Here is a 20,969-nt window from a genome sequence, read left to right as displayed (position 1 = left end):
ATTGGCCTCATAAGGAGCCTGGAGAGGGAAGAGGGAGGTTGCTGCTCTCCAGAGGGGTGGAAGGCCAGAGTGAAGCCGGAGGGGAAAAGTCTCCCCTGCCTGAGGGGAAAGAGAGAGGCCTCCAGAGGGAAGGGGCTGTGGTCCTCTCTGGAGAGAGGAGGCTGGGGCAGGGACCTCCCTGACCCAGGACCTGCCCTGACCCAGAGGGCATACCCTGGAGAGACTGGGTTAGTTAACTGATGCAATTAAACCACCTGTGTAGAGCTACAATACCTGCTTCCCGTCCTTTAATTCACCGCCGACCACTGCTCACAGGGGTAAGCCCCTGGCACTCGGTAACAATCCCAGGGAAGGGGTCTCCTCCCGCCATGGACGTTACAGACTCCTTTTCAAAACTTGCAAGTTTGCATGGTAAACCAGACAGTGTCAGCAAATGGCACTGATGAGGCCTAGTTCTCCTTATCTTTAACAATACAACAGCATCAGTATTTTCAAACACAAACAGAAAATAGGGCTAATTCACACAACCATTTTACTTCAAGTCATCAGAAAATTTGCCCACTAGTTCACAAAATGTGGTTGTGCGGCTGACTGTCCTTTCAAAAGAAGTACAGCTTTGGGTAGACAGTGCAGAACAAAGGACCAAGTGTGGGACAAACCCACACTTCTATGAACAGCAGGCTTCTCTAGTGGCATTTGCAAAAAAAATCCAAAAAGGTTTAAAAGTCCTGCTAAAGATCAAGGGTGGCCGAACTTGCTTAATGTTAGAGCCACATATGATAAACTTCAAACGCTTGAGATTTGCAATATTTAAGAAGCGTTTAAATGCTTTTTATGTTATGTGCGATACACACTTATAGGTCAGTTATGAGGATAAAACAGAACATCCCCACGTACACCACCCTTGACAAGGGTCAAATAAATCACTTAAGATGAAAATGTAAGAAGTGTATAGGATTCACTTGCAATCAAGAAAGTCCCTTTACTTGATTGCACAAGCAACTACTGGGACATTTTTGGCTGGGACATTTTTTTAGCACTTCATTGTGGTGCAATTTTAACTGTTCCTTAAATTCTCAAGTAACAACAGCACAAGAATTGTGCCTGTCTTGTCAGGCAGCACAAGAGTTGGGGGGATTGGGGTTTGCCACATGAAGAACTTGCAGTACACTCCCTGGATCAAAAAACAGTACACTAAAAAATACTGATATTATAAAAATTTGAGTATCAACAATTGACTGAACTTTTAGTAGGCACAATAAAAAGTAATTTTGACTCCTCAGTGAGAGCCAACAAGAAAGAAACTACACTTCAAAGCACAGTGACTATGGTAACACAAAAAAGGACAATCAGGTACATGTTCTGACAAGAGCTCGTTATGCTTCCAAGAGGAGAGCAAAACAGGTCTTAAAAAAGAAACAGATGAGTACAAATAGAGAGCTGAGCAGTGTTTTAAATTTCAGTCCCTGGAATTCTTTACACTGCCATTGCGAATATAGAAGTTAAAATTGGACACATATAAAAGTACTTAAAAATAGCTGAAAGTTGTTTGCTGAATCCTTTAAGTATTGCATCACAAACTTGAAGCAAAAGGTTTCTAGGAAGTATTGTCTCAATGAAACCTAGAACATCATTTTTCACCTTAAATGTTCATCCTGCTTCAAATGCTAATTGATCGCCATCACCTTCTGTTCCACCTGGGTCATTTTAGTCTCACCTGGCCTGTATTTTAATAAATGAATCAGAGACTTCTGCAGCCCAGTCCAATCAATATTTACTCAGGGATCAGTTGGCCAGGTTGCTTCTCTCATTGCTACAGAATCTCAGCCACTGTCCAACTTGACCAACCTGGCCAATAAAGTGTAGGATTGTGGGTTTTAAGAAAGTTATAGTCTTCCATTCTCACCCTCAATGCCAACCATGTGATGGAGATCAGGAACACCCTTGTTTCACAAATAACAGGAACATAAGAAGAGCCCCGCTGGATCAGGCCAAGGGCCCATCTAGTCCAGCTTCCTGTATCTCACAGTGGCCCACCAAATGCCCCAGGGAGCACACAAGACAACAGGCACAATCTGCATCCTGGTGCCCTCCCCTGCATCTGGCAATCAGAGGCAGTTTGCCTCTAAAACCAAGAGCTTACACATACCTACTATAACTTGTAACCCATAATGAACTTTTCCTCCAGAAATTTGTCTAAACCCCTCTTAGCAAGGCATCCAGGCAATATGCCATCACGACATCCTGTGGCAAGGAATTCCACAAACTAATTACATGCTGAGTAAAGAAATATTTTCTTCTGCCAGTCCTAACTCTCCCAACACTCAACTTTCGTGGATGTCCCCTGGTTCTGGTGTTATGTGAGAGGGAAAAGAGTGTCTCTCTATATACTCTGTCCACCCCCTGCATGATTTTGTATGTCTCAATCATGCCCCCCCCAGGCAACCCATTTTTAGACTGAAGAGGCCCAAATGCTCTAGCTTTTCCTCACAGGGAAGGTGCCCCAGCCCAGTAATCATTTTGGTTGCTCTCTTTTGAACCTTTTCCATCTCCACTATATCCTTTTTGAGATATGGCAACCAGAACTGGACACAATACTCCAGGTGTGGCCTTGCCATCTATTTGTACAACAGTATTACAATATTAGCCATCTTATTCTCAATGCCTTTCCTAATGATCCCAAGCATGGAATTAGCCCTCTTCACAATGGGTCGACATTTTCATCGAGTTGCCCACAAGCACCCCAAGATCTCTCTCCTGATCTGTCACAGACAGCTCAGAACCCATTAGCATATATGTAAAGTTTTGATTGTTTGCCCCAATGTGCATGACTTTACACTTACTCACATTGTAAGTACATTACTTACAGTGAAATAAAGCTAAGCTATTAAGTCTACATCACATTCACATCACACATGGAGATTTGACCTGAAACATTACAGGTCCCAAATCCAATCCAAAAGAATGCTGAAAACAGAAAGTTGCACTACAATTTCATTTTAGCTTCAAACAACATGCAAATCTGAGTTAAACTGGCTGTTTTTTCCAAAGAAATTCTAAAATTACACAAACATGTTCCTCTAGAGAGACAGGAAAGTGGCCCATTGAGATACAGGAGTGTTTAAAAACTTTCCTTTTAATTAAAAGCTACTATTGCTTCAGAAGTGGAAAAAGATCATTTGAGAAAAAGATTAATTGCAGGAAAACATTTGACAACAAAGAACAGGACATGTTGGTGATAAAGCACAGTAGCTCAAAAATTCACATTCAGTCAACATTCCAAGTGGCGGGAGCTGCCTTTATGTTCCTTGCCATGTTCTGAACAACCACAATGCATCATAATTTCAGTTCTCACTGACAATACAAACCTCCCATGCTGTCAAAATCAGCTTCAGAAGAGATACAGATGCTATTTTTAGTGCCAAAGGCCACAGTGGCAATTAGAAGGCCTCAAAGCAAAACACAAGATTGAAAAGAGTATAAAACCTTTCCTCACAGAGACTAAACAGAACCAATCATTAAAACAGTTGAAGTGACAACAGCAATTCACAGAGTCCTGGGTGCAAAAGAAGGGTGTGTTAATAAGACAGGAGGGGAACAGAAGGGCCCAGAGAAAGCAATTCCTTTAGGGAAAAAATGTTGTCACTAAAGGAATACAAATAAGAGTAGCAGCACATTTGTTAACAGTGTAACAAAATACAAAGACCAATCTAGGCAAAACTGATTCATGCAGAATGAAAGGAAAGCCAATTAGGCTGGTAAGACCGCTCATTAAAAATGCAACATAGTCCTACCTAGGATGATGCAGCCAGTTGCTAAAAGGTGGTGTAGATCCCCCACTCCTTAAATTGTACACCATAACTGCATTAGGCCACCATATTCTGAACATGACTCTGCAACACCCTATTTCAGGCTTGACAAATCTGCTTTGGATCCAGGAGCCAGGAACATTTTTCAGCTTTCAGGGTTTCAATGCTTTAAATGTAAGAAATCCCAGGACCACAGTGAATGAGGTACATTAGATTATCTCTCCTCTGCTCCTCCTTGTTCTTTCTAAGCTGGCTTGGGGGCTGCTGCAGAGAAGATGCAAAAAGACAGACAGACACCCTTACCTACCAGAGGGTGTGTCATCCATGTGACACACTTCTCTCATGGGGCATGACTGCTCCTTCTCTCTCCCCCTTCCTCATGCAATGGCTATTACTGCACCTTCCCCAGCTCTGTGACTGTCTCATGGTTGTATCTCCCTCTCCAGGCCAGCCAACAACAAGAAAGAGGCCCAGCTGCTCCTGGAGATGAAGCAACAGCAGCAGTGCTTCACAGAACAGCCAGCCCTCAGCCCTGTAACCATTCCCTCAGCACCCTGAGTAAATTCTGGTCCATTACAGCAAGCGAGCACCTAGAATTTGTCAAGCTCTTTCCTATTTGTTGAGTATTGACTACAATGGGGCCAATGGGACTTCCATCTCCTTGAGACTGTCCCTTGAGCACAAATTGGGCCAACGTGAGTCTGCCCTCCTCCTTCTGCCTTGTTTTAGGAACTTGGACCAGCAGACCTAGAGAATGGATTTCTTCAGGAAGGCGTAGATCTCCTCTGGAAATCTACAGAAGGAAAAAATATTTGCTCTTATTATGCCCAAGAGGGGTTGTAAGCATGTTTGTATTAGAATGTCCTAAACCCAAATTCCTGTTTCAGGTACATTCAACATCTTTATTATACCTAGTGGGATCTTGACTTTCTTTTCTTTTGAACGACAACCCCCCCCCCAAGTCATACTAGAAGCGGTTTTTGAATCAAAAGAGATTGCCATGAAGCAAGGTGTCCCTGTTTAAGAAACCTTCAAGTAACACATTAAGGACGCAATCCTAACCAACTTTCCAGCACTGAGGTAAGGGCAATGCAGCTCCAAGGTAAGGGAATAAACCCTTACCTTGAGGAGGCTTCTGTGACTGCCTCCCAACTCCAAGATGCAGTACATGCCCCACTGGTACAGCTATGACAGAGCTGGAAAGTTGGTTAGGATTTGAGCCTAAGTGATCTTGAACCCTGCTGTTAAAGACCCCTTAATGCAGGGGTGTCAAACATAAGGTCCGCAAGAAGTGGCCCCTAGAAGCAATTTCTCTGCCCCCCCCATTATAACTGAGTTCCCCCAGGCATGATAATTACGGTCTCTCATATCTTGAAATTATGAACAAGATTTGCACATTTTCTCTTCTGTCATTTGCAGCTAATGAGTTTCTGTGTGAGAACAAAATATTTCTGGACATCATCTGCTTAATTATGTCACCTCCTGCTTTAATGAGGTCACTTCTGGCCCTCAATAGATGCCATGAAAGCTATTTGGCCCACTATATGTAAGGAGTTTGGCAACAAACAAGGCAACTTTACAGAGGTAGGTGTGGCATCCTAAGACCCAATAAGTCCCCTTACCTGGCCCCTGCAATAGATCTGAAGGTGAACTTGTTCTCCCCTCGATGGCATGGTAAGATCTTGTATTAGGCTGAGGAGGAAACACAGCAAGTAATGGCAGTCCCAAGTCCGTGTCACTGTAGACTACTCAGGGTCACTGTAGACCCTGAGTAGGCTATAAGCCATAAGAATGAGATAAAAGCTATTTCACAATGTGAATGTTAAATCATCAGCTACCAAAAGGCTCATAACTTGTGTACTCTTTGTTGCTAGAGATTATTCTCTGGTAGTGAATGCAAAACCCTTAGACTTATATGATTTGGAAAGCAGAGGTCATTTTGCCCCAGATCTTGATCTCTCAACCTTGACCCTTCATAAGAAGTTAAGACATACAGAAGGTAATTTTAAAAAAAATATTCATATTCTTGTAAACTGATAACTTTAAACACAGAGAATAATGGATAAGCATTACAATTATTTAGAATGGATAGCATTTATTAGTAGCTGCTCAGGAAAAGTTCTTCCTCTAAACCAGGGGTGGGCAAATCCCAGCCCACAGCCCATTTGCAGCCCTCAGGGTCCCCCAATCCAGCCTGCAGGGAGCCCCCAGTCTCCAATGAGCATCTGGCCCATCAGAAACTGTTGGAACCTGTGCTGGCCTGCAACTGCCCATCATGACCGCAAGACGTGAGCTGCGGGCCAAGTTAGAGCAAGGCCATTTATACTCCATGGGTTTTCTGCTTTTCCCTGGCCATTACCATCCCCTTCCCACCATTGCTTCTGAACAATTTATGTCTCCATGTGTTTCTGGCTTGGTCTGTATGTTTTCACTGTGCAAGAGGCGTGTGGCAAACAGTTCATAGTTCTACATGAACCACATTTCAAGTGGTTCTAATTGCCTGTATTATAGTTCTCATGTTTATTATAAATAAGCTCAGTAAAATTCCAGTATAAGTTCCATCTCTAATGCGCTCATTGATGTAAATTTATTCAAACATGCCATGTGAATTAATTCTTTTTTCCCAATCACCGACACTATGTCAGAGAGATGATGTGGCCTTCCTGCCAAAATGTTTGCCCACCCCTACAAACCACACAAAGGCAGAAGACAAGTTCCCCTAAAAAGTTTTTTTCTTTTAATAACAGAAAAGCAAGTATTTACTAGACTCTGCAGATATCTCCATCACATAAGACAACTGAGTCTTTTTTGGGATTTAAAGTTAGAGAAAAATTTTTTGTTAAGTAGCAAAACATAAATGCTAGTTTCTTTTTGCAATCTGTTTGGACAATTAGAAACAGAAGTTTTAAACTTTAGCAACAAGGTTCAACTAAGGTGTTTAGTTTGTTTCTCCCTAACAGTATACATAAAAGAGGAGAGTCTGCAAATACAAACAATTCTTTAAAAAAAGCTTCTTATCAAGCAATGAGCCTTACTTTCAGTAATAACTTGCAAGAAAGGCTCAACAGTTATGCTCTGGGGAGTACAAAAGTTATTTAGAGCCCTGGCACGCTATGCTGGCATGCCACTTTTACATACTGCCTCCTGTATTAAATTTCAGAGCTGCTACATAATGAACCTTCAGATTTATCTTTTAACTCTCAGATACACAGATCCCCACAACACAGGGAGAGAATGAAGACAGTATATCTTTCTAAAGAACTGCATGAAATTTACACTAAAAACTTCTTCCATATCCAGATGCACAGATAAGATTACAAGGCACTGAAATACAAAACAGATTCTTAGGAGACACCATATGAAAGTGTATACTGCTCATCAACTGTAAAGAAAACATTCATTAAAAATGATCCCTGCTTCCATCCCAACCTTCTCTACATGCAAAAGCAATTTTCACTGAAGCAAGATCTTTAAACTGGTATCTGAAAACATAGGAACATGACTGCCCTGGTTTTCAAATCTTTAAATGATTTGTAAGAAGACCTTTTCCTAGGAACATCAATTCTTACTGCTGTGTCTGATGAACAAGTGTGCAATTTTAGTGCTACAAGAGGACACGCATATTCAGATTTCCACACATTACTGATTGCTGCGTTCCTAGGCAGACTTTGGAACCTAGACTCCAAAGAGATCTGCATTGGAGTCATACACATCCCACATGGACTCTTCTGAAATTGGACACAATGTTCTAATTGCTGTAGAACAGCATGCACACAATTGCAAAGAAAAAGTAGAAAGGCAGCTCCTAACTTTGAACTTTCAAAACACTCTCTGCTCTTTCTAATACCTGATGTCGATTCAAGAAAACTACAGCATCAAGTCTTTCGGTTGTGAAAACCACTAATTCAACACTGCTAGGAAGTCAGAGCAATGCCCATTTTATATAGTACAGTTCTTCAGTTCTTGAAAAAGCCAACCAAAGTTAAGGGGCTGGAGCTAAAGCCAGAAGGTTAGATTGCTAAAGTTAGGGATAGGAGTTTTCCAAGCAATCATGCAGATACTGCTTATTGAAAAAGAGGTTGGAAATAAAGGTAACTTATAAATACTGAAAAATACTGATAATTTATAAATTCAGTCTAGAAAAGAGGTGCCTGAGGCGGGACATGACTGAGACATAAAAAATTAAGCAGGGAATGGATAGAGAGATGCTCTTTTCCCTCTCACACAACACCAGAACCAGAGGTCATCCACTGAAATTGAGTGTTGGGAGAGTTAGGACAGGCAAAAAAATATTATTTCTTTACCCAGCATGCAATTAATCTGTGGAACTCCTTGCCACAGGATGCAGTGATGGCATCTGGCCTAGATACCTTTAAAAGGGGATTGGACAAAATTCTGGAGGAAAAGTTCATCACAGGTTACAAGCTGTGATGGGTATGTGAAATTTCCTGATTTCAGAAGTAGGCCACCTCAGAATGCCAGATGCAAGGGAGGGCACCAAGATGCAGGTCTCTTGTGGTCTTGTGCTCCTGACAGCATCTGGTAGGTCACTGAAATACAGGAAGCTGGACTAGATTGGCCTTTGGCCTGATCCAGTGGGGCTCATCTTATGTTTTAATGGTGCACTGCTATTACGCTTTCATGTGGAGACAACTAATTATATGTTTCAATATTTGGGTAACACCATCCAAGTATATGACACTTTACAGAAGAAAACACACACACAAATTACAGGTTTCTGCACTATGGCATGTACTTAAAATAAGTTATGCAAATAGACCATTCAAGTTTTTGCCGCTTGTCATTCCTCTAACCCAGGGGTCCCAAACTTTTTCATCTGGCTGCTTCCGTGGCCTACTGATCTTGTGGCCACAGTTTCATTAGTGCTAACAATCTTATACATTAGGGGTTTTTTTTGTGAGGATTCTGCAGCTGCCCAGCTGGTTTCTGTAGCTCCCAGGGGAGGCACTCACAGTTGAGAAACCACTGTGCTAATCATTGCCCTTGAGCCTGTTTGAGAGATGCCCTCACATGGCAGGGCACAAGCCCAGAGTGCCCTACCTTAGGCCACCACTTGCCTGACAACCCATGTGCCATTAAAGCTGGGAGCACCTTCCCACAATGTCTAGAAGTCTTGCAAGAACTAGGAGAGTAACTGAGCACAGGTTCAGCTTATAATATCACCATTTCATGTGGTTCTAATCAGGAAGGTGGCAGCCAGGGTAATTTAAACACCACCACCCCCAGCATGTCAGAAGATGCAGCCTCTCTCCAGAGTATCTAGGGTTGCCTGGAGGAGGGGGCCAGAGACCACCACATGTTACTACAACATATACCAATGAAACACATGGAAGTTCGCATATTTATCAGTATTTGATGGGTGTTCCTAGAGCAGTGTTTCTCAAACTGTGGGTTGGGACCCACTAGGTGGGTCGCAAGCCAATTTCAGGTGGGTCCCCATTCATTCCAATATTTTACTTTTAATATATTAGACTTGATGCTCCCATGGTACATGCTTGCATTTGGGGAAATGTTACAGACCTGTACTTTTATCAAGCTACTATGTATATTCTTTTCACAATGATAGTGAATGGGACTTACTCCTGGGTAACTGTGGCTAGGATTGCAGTGTAGGATTGTTAAAAAATTTCCTGCTTGATGATGCCACTTCCGGAGATGACATCACCTCTGGGGGGTCCTGATAGATTCTCATTCTAAAAAGTGGGTCCTTGTGCTAAATGTGTGCGAACCACTGTCCTAGATGATTTAAAAATTTTTGTGTGTGTTTATAAGAAAATAGAGTGAATAAGGATATAGATTACCAATAGAAAATAATGAGGGGCCATAAGAAAGAAGCCTCAGTCTTCTTCCTATAATACTGAGACTTTTACTAATTGCCTACATAATTTCTAGGTGCAGAAGCTAGCTGCTACACACAGGGATTTTATTCCTTCCAACACCACTTAGAATTGTGAAGCACCCCCAATTATATTGGCTCCACACACAGAAGTTTGTTCCAGCAGATGCCTCAGTGCATTTTTTTTAATAAATGCAAAGTTATATATAGCCTTGCAACCAAAAAACAAAGCAAGGCAGCTTAAAATGACCCCTTCTAAAATGGCATTTCTTAAAATATTTTGTCCTATCCTAATGAACTTCATCAGTTCATGGTAAATCATTCTACTCAAGGCTCAATGAATGATCTTCCAAAACTAAAGTACTGCATGTTCATAACCAAAATGGAAAAATAAACTTGATCTGCAGTGGGGGGATTTTATGGGGATTGCCTGGAATTAATTAGCATTGGGCTGAACTACTGCAATAAAAAGCTGTGGAGCATATCATCAGTTTGGCATATTGGTATAAATGTACAAGATGTACTGCAGAAAGTTACACATTGGGGAAGCCAAAGGAAGGGGAAAGGTGGATGAGTGAAAAAAATTAGTAAATATTAAGAACATTTTCCAGGCTAGTCAAAGAGACAGACAAAAGAAATTATGGGAAACAGACACATCTCTTTAACAGTGGTTTCTAAACATTTTAGCATCAGGACCCCTTTTAAAAAAAAAATGACACTCTATCAGGACAAACCCTGATTTATCAGCCTTTAAAAGTGAGATCTAGAAAGAAATATTTTGTTTACTTATAAGTAATAATAACCAGAAAAAGACTCTCAAACATTTATCTCCCTATATTTACACATGCTTGCAAACTGCAGTTCCTTGTAGGACAGTTAGCAGCTAACTTGCAAACTGCAGAAGCTCAGCTCTTTGCAGGGTAATTAGTAGCAACAGTATCTGATTTTTGATTAGCCTGGAGGCAATATCTGATATTTCCATCACCCAATGGTGACCCACTAAAAACAGGTCATGACCCACCAGTGGGTCCTGACCCACAGTTTCGGAACCACTGCTTTACAGCTTTTCACTATGCAGCTGCATAATTATTAACTTGCAGTTTTGGCAACACATCATCTGTTACAAGGACAGATGTTGCAGTCATGCTTGCACAATCCCATCCAATTTATGCTGAAAATGGTCAAGAAACTCCATGGTACAGTGCCCAAAATATATTTTCGTAATGCCTAGCTCTAGATTTAAGAAGTTGAAGTATCCCACAAACATGTTGCTTGAATATACCAAATAATCAGAATTCTTTGCACATTTCAATCTCAAATGCACTGCTGCATTTGATACCAGATGAGACTAATTTCCCAGCACCTTCATGCTTCTAAAATTTTGAGTGCATTACCTTCAAATAGAAATTTCACACATCATGCTCTTGCTGAAGACAGCTATTATGTCAGAATGCACACTTTCCAGTTTTCAACAGGGTGTTACTGTACCCAAAAATTACACTTGACCCAGCATGCAAAGGATAAATTTCCATTACAACATCTGTAGAGCTGTTCTAATTGTTGCTTACAGCAGCATACGTCTTCTGACATAAAGTTAAGTGGTTATTTAGGATGACAGAAAAACAAACAGTAAAATCCTATGCATGCTCACACAGAAGCCAGTTCCACTTTGTGCAATGGGGCTTACTCTCCTAAGTGCTCCCAGGATTGCAGCCAAATAAAGTGAGGAAACAGTGCAAGTTTCCCACACTTAGGAAGTTCAACCCAGATGAACATTCAAAATCAAGCTCATTCAAACAGGGCAAAGAACAACAGGGCAAAGAAAAAAGTTTTTCTCTGTACAAATACAAGCTATTTGTAATGCAAGGGAGTTTCTCTTCAATAACTGCAAGGAAAATGGAGTTCTATTTGTCTAATAGCAAGTCAAACATTAATACAAAGAAGAATATTCAGTTCCTCATTTGTTATACATATTGTTCTTGCTTTAAACTTCTCCTATACTGCAGTCACAGGAAAATGAAAGTGGTCACCAGAGAGAAGCTTAAGTATTTTCCTGACAACGTCATTCTACCACAATACTTTTAGTGTCATTTTCTGCATGGGCACACATTTTCTGCTTTAGAAAGCATTTGATTTCAAGCAAGGTGCTGGCCATGAACATATCAGATTGGCAACTGTTTTGTAAAATTGTTCTTTTCAACAAATCAGAATTAAGTAAGCAAGCGGGTCTCTGTTTCTGAAAAGCCCAGAGTCTTTGGTAAGTCTTCAAGGCAAGAACATTCTAGCATTGTTAAGGAAGGAGCCCACTGAGGAAGCCTTCCCAACTTTAGACAACTTTAGATATAGACAATTTTAAACAAAGCGGAAGACTGTATGACTGCAAAATTACTGCCCTAGGTATAATCCTTTCTTTTGGTGGTCATGTCTGGTCAAACATCTGTAGGGCTAACTATGCTATTTACAAACAGAACAAGCACTAACTCCACTGCAGTGCTTAGTATCAACAGAGAAATAGGAGTGGGGACAAGCATACATGCTGAGGTTAGCAAGGACAAGGGGTAAACCAGATCCGCTCCGACAACACTTGTCTGAGTTGATGAGGCTGGCTGGTGAGCCCCTTGGCTGATTCGAGCAAAGGCTTACACAAAGTTTTCCAGTGTGGGTCTGTGCTGGCTGGCTGCCTCGACCCTTTAGGGTTGGCCGTGATAGCATAACTCAGTCCTCTATGGAGTGACACCTTGGGCCAGGATGTGATGCCTGATTGGGGTCAGGGGGAGGTAGATGGTCAGCACCATTTCCCCCAAGCTGTTAGATGCCAGCACACTGGGGGACTTTAGATAAGTTTTTCCCTGCTGCAGGTTTGTTGCTTATTAATAGTTTAAATCATTTCAAGCCTGTGTCTCATGTGGGAGTTCCAGTGTAATTCCTCTTTTGCTAGTCATTTGCGAAATGTGAAAGTAATACCACATCTTCAAAAGAACAACAAAAATGCTACCCTAACCTGTTCTAGAAGGAACAAGGTTTTGGTGTTATTGCTGAAAGCTCAACATTTAGCCATCCCTGCCACAGTCTACTGTGTGGCTAGCAGACAACAGGCTGCTTATCCTCAACCAACCTTAACACAGAAAGAGAAAGTCCTTAAAGTAGGTTATACTGAAAGTAAATGACCAGTAAATGACCAAGACCATTAGGTAGATTTTGTGAAGTCGTGGGAATTTAAAGTCCGGTCTTCTCAGTTCAATACTTTAACTGCTACACCGTATTTGTTATTTTAACACATGCAAGGCCAGATCAAGATGTTTGGATGCCCTCAGTGACTGAATTATACAGCAAGGAGAGACGCACCAAATTTTGTTGTATCACCACAGAGGTTTGGAGGGGTACAATGATCTGCGTGGCTGCACAAGATCCAGAAATTATGCCCCAGCATCTTTGCAAGGGATCTTGGGGCTCATCTCTCATGCTGCTTCACTGGCTCTTGGGGGGGGGGAGTTTTATTGCCACGAGCAATTGTCTAAGTTGCCTGCACTGTTGGGCCAGCCCTAGACATATGACTAACTCTCAGTTAACACAACATAGACTTTTTTCTGCCTGACTTTTTGAAAAAAACCTCTGTAATAGAGATTTCAGTCTTCTGGAGAAGATCATATGCTATTAAAACTAACCAACTGAGCCTGTGTTAATCATTTCCAGCTCTGCCAATTTGCAGAAACCCCCAGTGACCTTGGCAATTTTCCCCTCTTGCGGTATGCACATATTCCCAAGTCTTGTTAAGTGACAGACTGGTATCTAACCCAAAGACACATTTCCTTTTTTGGTATTATGTACAGCCATCATCCAGCAGAGCTTGAGAAAGAAGTCATAGTGGTTTGCATTTCTGGATAAGCATATGGGAGAAAGAGTGTGTTTCAAGAGGATGTGGTATTAGCTTTTTGAAATAATTGTGTTGTTTCTCCCAGAAAGATCAGCCTATGGCTATGTCTTAGAACATACTAATAATAATAATAACAACTTTATTTTTACCCCGCCTTTCTCCCCGAAGGGACTCAAGGCGGTTTACAACATATTAAAAACATAATTTAAAAACAAATAAAAACATATTAACACATCATAAAAAAACAGCAGTCAGAGTAAAAAATAGGTAAAAAGAGCATAGAGCAGCAGCAAGTCATAAAAGAATCAGGCCTGTAAAAAATATTAAAAGATGTTAAAAAGATGTTAAAAGGCCAAGAACTCAGAAGGCTTGTTTAAACAGAAGGGTCTTCAGGTCTCGCCGAAAGGTCTCAAGAAAGGGAGCCATTCTTAAGTCAAGGGGAAGGGAGTTCCATAGCGTTGGTGCCACTACTGAGAAGGCCCTATTTCTTGCAGCCGCCCCACATACCTCCCTAGGCGGCGGCACTTGTAAAAAAGTGCCAAGAAAAAAGAAAAAAGTGCCAATACTATACCAAGAAAAATAAGTGCTATGTACTGGATGCCTTAACTGATGTGCTGGTGTAATGTGGCAAACTGTGATATTGTAATTGTGTGACATACAGATAGACTGACACAAATGTTTTTCAATCAGACAAGATTTTGATGATTGATTAATGAGTCTTTCAAAGAGGTTCTTAAAACCTAAGCTTTAAAGTAGCAGTTTTTTCTTTGCAAAGTGGAATATGATCCTCTTCTAGGACCTCTGACATTTCAGACCATCCAACTTTCCCGTAGAACTATTCCTCCTTTCAGTTTGAACTTTTAAATAACATGCTGATCACTGCAAGATTGAGTGCCCTGAACTATGTTTTGATACCTGATCTGGCAAGACTGCTGCTGTCATACGTACTTAGTGAATAGCCTAGGTCAGTGCCATTAAGTCTGTTTGATATTAACTGCTGCTTGTCATATTACCAAATTGTATGGCATTAAGGCCTTTATTGACAAATACTGTATATGATTTTAGAATGTTAGGGAAATGTGGCTAATAAGAATCTGTGTTTGCTCATGTGTATTTACAAATACAATACGAACCTAAAATTTTAGTCAGGATTATGGCAAATTCATGTATACTCTTTAGCTTGTGTTTTTGTATGCTAAAATGATCTGTGTTAAAGTTATGGAAATTTAATGTTTGCTCTAAGCACACAGTAGCAAAGGGTACCAGGGCCACTCAGCCTATTCAAGCAATGGCACAGATATTAACTGTGCTTTTGCTTTTCTTAATGCATGTTGAAGAGCTTAAATGCAAAGTACACATAGCTGCCTTATATGAGCTTGCAACCTTTCAGATTGATTCTGATCTCTAAACACAATGCTCTTGACATTAAAGGAAGATAGGGTGAGCTGTTAGTAGGTGCTGTCAGCAGTATACAGCAGTGCAGTTTTTTTTAAATGCGTGTTGATGAACTCCTAAAACCTTTGGTGGTATTCCTCTGCTTGTTACAGTTGGTGACTTCAGCCCCCAAGATGTATCCAAAGAGCTGAAAGCCAAGCCCTTTCGCTTGTCTTGGGTCCAAACTATGCATGGCGACAGCATGCCAGTGTCTTCAAAAGGTGGGACTGTTCCAAACCTAACTAAAAAAGAATGTGTACATACATGGTGGGGGGATGATTAAACTGCTGCTGTCACCTGGACCTGGTTTCAGTGGTCTCTCCCTTCAGGTTATTTTCTATCAGCTGGTTTCACTTCTTCCCCAGAGAGGGGAGAAGGACTGTAAGGAATAGGCTAAAGGGCTGTGGTTTTCAAACTCTCCAGGAGTTTGAAAACTGCAGTAAGTTCTTGCAGGCTTTCACGGAGGTGGAGTGCAGTCACTCCACTTTCACTTTTGGAAGGTTGGGGAGCCCTGCAGACGCCCGCACAGGGCTCCCCATACCCCAAGAAGGCTTCTGCAGGGACTGGTGAGTACATTCATCCCTACAGCCCCCCTGAGTGACACGGTCCTGGGCATCACATCGCTGCTTTCCCCCCTGCCCCCGCCCCCTAAGGGGGCAGAGGCCAGGGCCTTCAGACTGGGGCGTCTTGACCCCCCAGTTTGAATACCACTGTTATAGAGAATAGAAGGCAGGTGGGCGAGAGTTTGGCATCACTTTAGCACTTAAATTTCACCCCCCTGCATTTTAAGACATGGGTCTGCCACTTTCATGGCACAGTTAAGCCCTTATTTAGGTCTCCTTCATTTATTTTACCCCAGGTTATGATCCTTTGCAGGTTTGTAAATATCTACCAACCTGATGGTAGATTCTTATTCACTCCAGGGCAAGGAAGTTTCACGTAAACTAGAAAATAGCAGGTTCCTTTTTTTCAGACCACTGGTGTCACAAATGATTAACATGGGCAAATGGGTCAGTGTAAAAGTTTTTGTTCTGATTCATTAGTAAGGCCAGTACAGTTGATGGGGCATACTTAGATGCCCAGTACAGTCATCTCAGAAGCAACTAGCTTCAGTTTTTAATTTTAATTCCAATTCTATTTATACCCTATTTATAAAATTGCTTGACCAGCTGGTTAGAATCATCATAATAAAATACAAAATCCAAAAATTCAATATACTCTCACTACTCAAGCATGGATAAAGTTAACATTACTGATTCAGAAGCAGCACCAATAAATCAGTTAAAATATCAGATGCAGCAGCCATTAAACCTTAAAGACCTACTGAAACAGGTCCTGGGTATCTGTTTAAACACCAGAAGAGGAGTCTTTCAAATCTCTCCAGTGAGAATCTGCCATAGAGGTGTTTGAAAATGGTGTTATTTACTTTACTAGGAAGTAAGCTATTGTGTTCAGAAGTAAGTTATTTACTTTACTTTGAAGCTAGCTAAGTAAGACTTAGGGTGCAATCCTAACCCCTTATGTCAGTGCTTTCCAGCACTGACATAAGGGCAATGCAGCTCTGAGGCAAAGGAACAAACATTCACTTACTTTGAGGAGGTCCCTGTGAGTGACACCCAACTGCAGGATGCAGCACATGTCCCACTGATACTGGAAAGTACTGGCATACGGGGTTAGGATTGTGCCCTTACGCTGTAATCCTATCATGTACACAGGAAACACCCACTTCTAGCTACAGCAAATATGGACTTTCTGGTAATTTTGCATGAGAACTTACTGAACTGCCACTAGAAAAGACTATATCTCAAACAGAGTTGGAAAGACCATTTTTTCTTTGTCAAAAGAAGATGTATTGATTCAAAAGAGAAAGGGAGTGGAAAGCAAGAGACAGGGCTAGATTATGCTGTAAGGGCGCAATCCTGCCCTTCACTAGTCCCTTGAGCCGGCCCAGGAGGGTTGCAAACATGCCATAAAGTACGTTTGTGCCCCCTTGGGAGTAAGCTGTGCCAGCACAGAGGTGCACAGGCACAAGATGGCTGAATCCAGCCTCTGTGGCGGCTTCTGTGATGAGCCTTGCATTGGCCCACCTGGGTCGACACAAGGCTCTGGGGTGGGCAGGGAGGAGGCGGGAGGGAGGTGTTCCTGGGTGGGGGGAGAGCAGGAAGTGGGTAGGCAGGAAGCGGGAGGTGGTGGGCGGGAACCGTTCCCGGGGAGTTCAGAGTGACTTCAAGCCACTCCACTCTCCTCGGACTTGTACCACCTCAGGAAGTGGCACAAGTCTAAGGAGACCCATAGGGGCAAGGGCGCCTTACCCGGAGGTAAGGGTAAAAGTTTCCCCTTGCCTCTGACTGAGCAGCTTCGGGCCCCTATCCTGCTCTGGATACAGTGCAAGCCTCTTGGTTTGCCTGTTCCAGTGCAGGGTAGGATTGTGCCCTAAATCTATTAGTATGTCCTCTTGAGGATAATTACCAAATTTATGGTTGCAAATTTATATGTTGAGTGTTGCTGTTGAGGCTCAGTCTTGTGGCTGAGCCTCAAGACTCAGCCACACACACACACACACACACACACACACACACACACACACAAAATGTAGGTGGTAGAGCCAGGAAACACTGCAAGTTACTGAAGAAGATGATCTGGTAATCGGCTTCACTTAGGCAATCTTAGAGCCTGTACTACAACAGTAGAACTTGAGATTCAATGTACAGCTCAGTTATGGTTGGGGTGAAGGATATTTTGAAACCACTAAATGGAAATTTGTCAAGAAATTTGACTGTGTTCTATGTGGCTTGAGCACTGCATGCTATATTGTTATAAAAATTAGCAAGAACATATACATTTGATTTGAACAACAAACACACACTTCATTTCCTGCACTCCATGGCCATGTGGACCTCTCATCAGTTTAGGCTCCAACAGCAACTCTCATTCTCTCTCAATACTTCAATTGATTCAGGACAGCCAATGTGACTGCTTTAGCTATTACTGACATGAATCTTTACTAGTCTGGACATAATGGTCACTGGCTTTACCTTGTCCATCCCAAGCTCTGAACCCAGCTTTTAAAACTTTTTTTCCTACTTATAGGTGTTGAAGTGGACTGTAGCCCAAGACAGTTTACACTGAAATAAATGGGTTAGGGCCCAATCCTATTCGGTTTTCCAGCACTGATGCAGCCGTGCAAACAGAGTGTATGCTGCGTCCTGTGATGGGGGTGCAGTCACAGAGGACTCCTCAAGGTAGGGAAACATTGGGTTCCCTTACTGTGGGGCTGCATTGTGGTTGCATCGGTGCTGGAAAGTTGGATAGAATTGGGCCCTTAGCCTTTAAAGTGTTGCAACATTCCATTGTTCTTGATAAATGACGACTCAGGATATTAATTTTTTCTCACTTTTAAAAAATACGACCCTCGCGGTTTTATAATGTGCACTGAAGTCTTAGTTTTTAAGACTGCTGGCTTTGTTGCCTGCTAATAGCATATAGGGAAGAATGAATACCAACTCTGTAAAATAACCCGGTCATTATTTGACCATCACCATCTCCTACAGCAGGAACTCCCAAAAGACTTTTAAGTGTTGAATTGCACATACATATCCTATGGTTTTTACAGACAAATTGTTCCCTTGACACTACCTACCATGAAATACTAGTGAATTTCAGGAATTTTGTGTATGCAATAGAAAAGCTGCCAAACACATGACTCAGAATGAAAAAGACCAATTCCCTCAACCCTCATCTGTAACTGACAGAGAACAAAGAAGTCATGCAAGCCAAGAAAACATATGTTTTAAAGATATTTGGTTTGTATGCAAAGAGTGTTTGTTTTAGTATTTAAACATAACATGTGTGGAGTGTTATGTAATATGGGCTCTTGCTAAGCCTAAGTACACATTTATGGAACATCCAGAAAATACAAGGCAAGCCAGGTGCAAAATAAAAATATTCAAAGTGGCCAAACCTAACACTGATGGTGAACCATTACAGAGACCTTATATGGATGACTGCAACAAAATGACAGGTCAAGTTTGTGTGCCTGCAAATTAGTATGTTTCAAGTGTTTCTGGTGCAGTCACACCAATGGGTTGCGTGCTTGTGTAGAGCCTTGCTTCAGAACTTTCCAGTACTTAGCCTGAATAAAATTATGGCATGTTCCCCACCTCATGGAGCAAGAGCACACCTGATAAAGCATAGCCTACACTCTTCCGCTCACTTCCAAGACCACAGCCACTAAGAAACCAACATGAGACACAGCGCTATGTGCTTTTGGTCTCAAGAGACAGGATACCAAGTGCATACCTGATAACACCTAATAAAGTGTTAGCAGAATGACACCAAATTCAACCTGCTCCACTGCATATCTAGGGCATGCTGTTCGGATGAAAGTAAGCATAGTTTGTAACTTCAAGAGGAGTAACAATGGCAAAGAATCTACACTAAGAGGGACTGCCAATTTTCCACACAGAGCAATAGGTTGCTGAGATGACTCATGAACAACTGAGAAGGGAGTGTCACAGAACTAGAGGCGGTGCTTTTTTTCTTGGATTGCTCAATACAGTCTTCCACTGAAGACACCTCCAGGACAAAAGGGTGTTGGTCGGTACCAAAAAGCACCTAGAGACAAAACCTGGGAGCAACTGAAATGGAGGTTGTGAGCAGAATTTGATCTAATTTGATCTAATATCAGCCTGATGATGGAGAAAACTGCTGCCAACACTATTGCCAAATTCGCAGTGACAATGAGCAGCAAAGAGTAAATCAGTTTGGCAATTGCTGCTAGAACCTGAGCCACTGTGAGTCTAATGTTGAGAGTTGCAGCTACATTCCACCTGTTTAGCAAAATGCTGGCAATGAAGGCAAATGTCTTTGAGCTCATGACCAAAACAGAAAGCAAATAACAGTCTTGACTGTCCATTAGAAAGGCTGCAGGGGCAAGCTATCTACAATTCTTGAAAGAAGTCTGCTAAGCCATGTCCACAGCTGAAGCCACAAGAAAAAGGTGGCAAGAACACAAAAGAAATAAAAATGCAGAATAACTACTGTACTAGGAAAAACAAGGATAGGAGAAGAGATAGAGGAGAAAAGAACCGTAGTCCAAGCTTGCCTGAGCAGAAAAAGCACTCAAAGAAAATCCTTTATAGTGCTGCCACACAGGTGGTAGAACCACCACTGAATAGGAGACTGAAAGCCATGCCTTACCAGACATGTGTGTGCTCTCTCTCACTCGCTTCCTCCTTCCCTCTCCCTATGGGCAGGCTCATGCCAAAAACCTCTTTACCTTAAGCTCTTCAAAGTTCTAAGTTGACTACACAGGCACACAAAGATCAACAAATTGATGCATACTGGAAAAGTAATTCTCTCACTATGGATTATCTTCAGAACATATTGATATAGCATAATGCTATACAGTTTGCTGAACAATATAGAATTTGGCTGAAACTAAACAAGCTGTATCTAGTCAGTGCCTGCATGAGACATCACCTGGTCTAGAGGGTTGAGCCTCCATTTGCCTGAAGATAACATCCGAAGGTCGCCAGTTGGAGGCCACCGACACTGTGCGACCTTGAAGCAGCTGACAAGCTGCTCTGAGCATGGGAGGGTGGAGGCCAGAATGTGTGACCAGATCAAGAAAGAAACACCTGAATGTTGTGGTTTCTTGAAAGATAGAAACATTCTTTCAACTTGTAAAAATCCCTATGGGGATTTAAATTGCCTGCCTATGTAAACCGCCTTGAATAAAGTCTAAGGAGAAATCTGAGGACCAAGAAAGGCGGTATAGAAATACCTGTATTATTATTATTATTATTATTATTATTATTATTATTTGTGCATCAGCTTGAATGAAATGATGGAAGAAAGGCAAGATGTGAATTTAATAAAAACAATATTAACAAGAACAAGGGGGAAACAATTATCACCATTAACTATAAACACTGTTCAATAATCAGAACACATCAGAGGTGCAATAGATACAAAGAAAAGCAACAGCGCAATC

The 20,969-nt window shown here is 41.8% G+C and overlaps 1 protein-coding gene across 1 annotated transcript in view; it reads right to left on the bottom strand.

Annotated features, from left to right (window-relative positions):
* PDLIM5 (PDZ and LIM domain 5) overlaps positions 1–20,969 on the bottom strand; it is a 158,017-nt gene that overhangs the window by 121,719 nt on the left and 15,329 nt on the right. The window lies entirely within an intron of this gene.

This window comes from Tiliqua scincoides, chromosome 6, assembly GCF_035046505.1.
Source record: "Tiliqua scincoides isolate rTilSci1 chromosome 6, rTilSci1.hap2, whole genome shotgun sequence".
NCBI classification, from domain to species: domain Eukaryota; kingdom Metazoa; phylum Chordata; class Lepidosauria; order Squamata; family Scincidae; genus Tiliqua; species Tiliqua scincoides.
This window is presented reverse-complemented; position numbering and strand designations above follow the sequence as displayed.